Below are 3,599 nucleotides of genomic sequence, written 5' to 3'. Positions count from 1 at the left end.
TACATCTCTCTGTCAGACACTCCAATGCATCAAGTAATTGTAATCCCAAGGTTGGATGAATTTCCATAGTGGCAGGACAGCAGGTCTGCCTCAATAACCATGGTATCTGCAGTCTTCATTTGTGGCTTGTGAATGTGTAGTGCGAGGACTGGTTGGGTTTGTTAATGGGACAGAGAGAGACAGGATTTGTGGTCAATTTGTGGTCAGGAAGACCTTTTAGCCAAAGGTGTAAAGTACTTAAGTAAAAATACTTTAATGTACTTCTAAAGTAGTTTTTTGGGGTATCTGTACTTTACTATACTATTTATATTTTTGACTACTTTATTTTACTTCACTACATTCCTAAAGAAAATAATGTACTTTTTACTCCATACATTTTCCTTGACACCCAAATGTACTCTTTACATTTTAAATGCTTTGCAGGACAGGAAAATAGTCCAATTACGCACTTATCAACAGAACATCCTTACTGCCTCTGATCTGGCGGACTCACTTATCACACATACTTCGTTTGTTAATGATGTCTGAATGTTGGAGTGTGCCCATGGCTTTCCGTTAAATAAAGAAAATGTTGCCATCTGGCTTGCTTAATATAAGGAATTTAAAATGATTTATACTTTTACTTTTGATACTTAAGTATATTTTAAACCAAATACTTTTAGACTTTTACTCAAGTACAATTTTACCAGGTGACTTTTACTTATACTTGAGTCATTTTCTATTAAGGCATCTTTACTTTTACTCAAGTATGACAGTTGGGTACTTTTTCCACCACTACTTTTAGCCCACTTGATTTTCCAGCGGGGTGGTATGATGACTAAGAGGTACGGTTGCTATACTGTACCAAACCAATCCTCCAAAACAGCAATTAGGTGTGTTTTATTCCCTTTCCCATGCCCTTTCAATGTCATCAACAATTTGTCTCATGGCATCGGACCACTTTATTAGAGCTGGTATTCGCCCTGCCTGTCCTCATGCCTCTGGCCATAGTATTTCCATTGCAGTCTGGGCCTTACTTTTTTCTCTAACTTTCTGTGGTATTTACTGGACTCGACCATATCACTTTATTTTTGCATGACCGTTGCTCAAAACGCTCACAAAATGATACATGCCATTCTATTCCAAGCAGTTGCTATTTACTGTTTTTACTACTCCCCAAAGCAGGGCTTCATTCTGGTGTCTGGTACATTTACATTTAAGTCATTTAGCAGACGCTCTTATCCAGAGCGACTTACAAATTGGTGCATTCACCTTATGATATCCAGTGGAACAACCACTTTACAATAGTGCATCTAAATCTTTTAGGGGGGGGTTAGAAGGATTACTTTATCCTATCCTAGGTAGGGTTTCAGGTGTCTCCGGAAGGTGGTGATTGACTCCGCTGTCCTGGCGTCGTGAGGGCGTCGTGAGGGCGTCGTGAGGGAGCTTGTTCCACCATAGGGGTGCCAGAGCAGCGAACAGTTTTGACTGGGCTGAGCGGGAACTGTGCTTCCTCAGAGGTAGGGGGGCCAGCAGGCCAGAGGTGGATGAGCGCAGTGCCCTCGTTTGGGTGTAGGGACTGATCAGAGCCTGAAGGTACGGAGGTGCCGTTCCCCTCACATTGATAAAGCAGGCTGGATTCTGGACATCACTGGCTTTAAGCCCAAACATGTCTATGATAACAGAGATGGTGTCCTAGGCTGGATTTATTGGGGAAATCCTCTTCTATGCATAAAGACACAGTGGGAGAGATAAAGACTCACGAATATTAAAAAGTCAAGGGTCAACTCTTAAAATGTCCATTTGTGATTTTAACCTGATGCATGTGATATGCTATCTAGCAGTTTAAAGAAACATCATAAAAACCAACCGGCAAGAGTGTCTGTAAAGAATCATGAATTTGGATGGAGAAAGAAGGGGTTGAAAGAGGGAAAAGTTATTTTCCCATGTCACGTTTAAGCAGAGTTTCACACGCTTGTTAACACAGCCCAAACACTTTATCTGAAAAAAAAATGTGTATGTGTGTCTGACTGTGATATGCTTTCAGGCCGAGAGAGAGCCACAACAGGCTCAAGCTGTAGTCGCTAGTGGAAAAGACAACTAGATAAGTGAAAGCAAAATAATCATATTGGTCTATGCCACCTAGACTGAAATACCAAATTTTAATGACAATATACATTTTGTGCCACCCCGTTTCCTAGTGTCATGTGAGTGGTACAACCTTAGCTTGACACTGTCTTGACATGGCCTCAAAGTCACAATAAGTTGGTCTCTTTCTGTGTCCCTAGTTCGTCACTGAATTGTGGTGGTATGGCAGGATTCCCAAATTTGGCCTGCGGGTGGTTTTATTTGGCCACCCAAGTTTGCTGAGCAAAAAAATAATCATATTTTTTATTTTTTATTTTTAGACATAAAATACTGTAAAAACACCAGGGAATCAGCTCCATGTGATTTTAATTTTGGAAATCTGTTCCCAAGTATTCCCATGCATAATAGACAGGCAGGCAAGTGATCGTATACAAATGTTAGCAAGCTTTGAAATTATTATGTTTTAGTTAAATATTATATCTGTTTGGGCTTCTTGCGGTCAATTTGCAGTCTACAAATTATTTGTAGTTATGTTCCGGCCCCCTGACCATCCACTCAAGAGAAAATCATCCCGTGTCTGAATCTAGCGGATGATCCCTGTGGTATAATGTAAGCCGTGACTTGATCTGGCTGGAACACCATCAACCTTTTTTTAGAAGAGATTGTTAACACCTTGTATCCAATGACCATGTGGGAGAACGCCATGCATACTTTCTATCATCCCAACAAGAGGGACATTATACTCCAGATTTTATGGGAAGCTTTCTTATTTCTTGAGAGCCTGTGGAGTGGGCTAGTAGTTCATTTGGGTCCCCCTGTCGATGTTTGATCATAACAAGGAGCTTGTGTAGGATATCTGATGGGTGTTTCTGTGCGCTGTGTATTTTTCTAAGCATTTGTAACATAAGCAACAGTAACTTTATCCAGCAATTATTGTACTACATGAAACTAGCAGCACTTGGTGAGCAATGCTTGTATTCAACAAGGCAAGGAGGGAGTCGGCGTGGCATTCTCCCCCCCACACACACTTTCTATGGGCCATTTATTTTCAATTGGGCCCTTAAGTCCAGAGGGAAAGGGAAAGTGGGGCCGACAGAGTGAGGTATTGCTCTCACATGGTGCAATCTGTTTGATGAGTCACCCCAGACGTCGCTCTCTCCTCTTCACACACACTTCTTCCCCTTTTATTTCTCTCTCTGTCACGCTCTGAGATTTGTATTTCATAAAGTCCCTCTGAAGTCTGTTTTACCTGCACGGTTTAGGAATCAGTGTTAAAGATGTTCACCTTTTCCCTCACCCCCTCCTCCTCTGCCATTCCCAGATATGTATTTCTGATGGGGCTCCAGGACAGGAATGAGAAGCTGTTCTACCGTGTGCTGACATCCGACACAGAGAGGTTCATGCCCATTGTTTACACCCCCACCGTGGGCCTGGCCTGCCAGATGTATGGCCTTGCCTTCAGGAGACCCAGGTGAGAGAAAAACACACACACACATGGGAGCACTAACACACACCACATGCATGCACACACA

Source organism: Salmo salar, chromosome ssa05, assembly GCF_905237065.1.
Source record: "Salmo salar chromosome ssa05, Ssal_v3.1, whole genome shotgun sequence".
In the NCBI taxonomy this organism is placed as follows: Eukaryota; Metazoa; Chordata; class Actinopteri; order Salmoniformes; family Salmonidae; genus Salmo; species Salmo salar.
Note: the sequence above shows the minus strand (reverse complement) of the source record.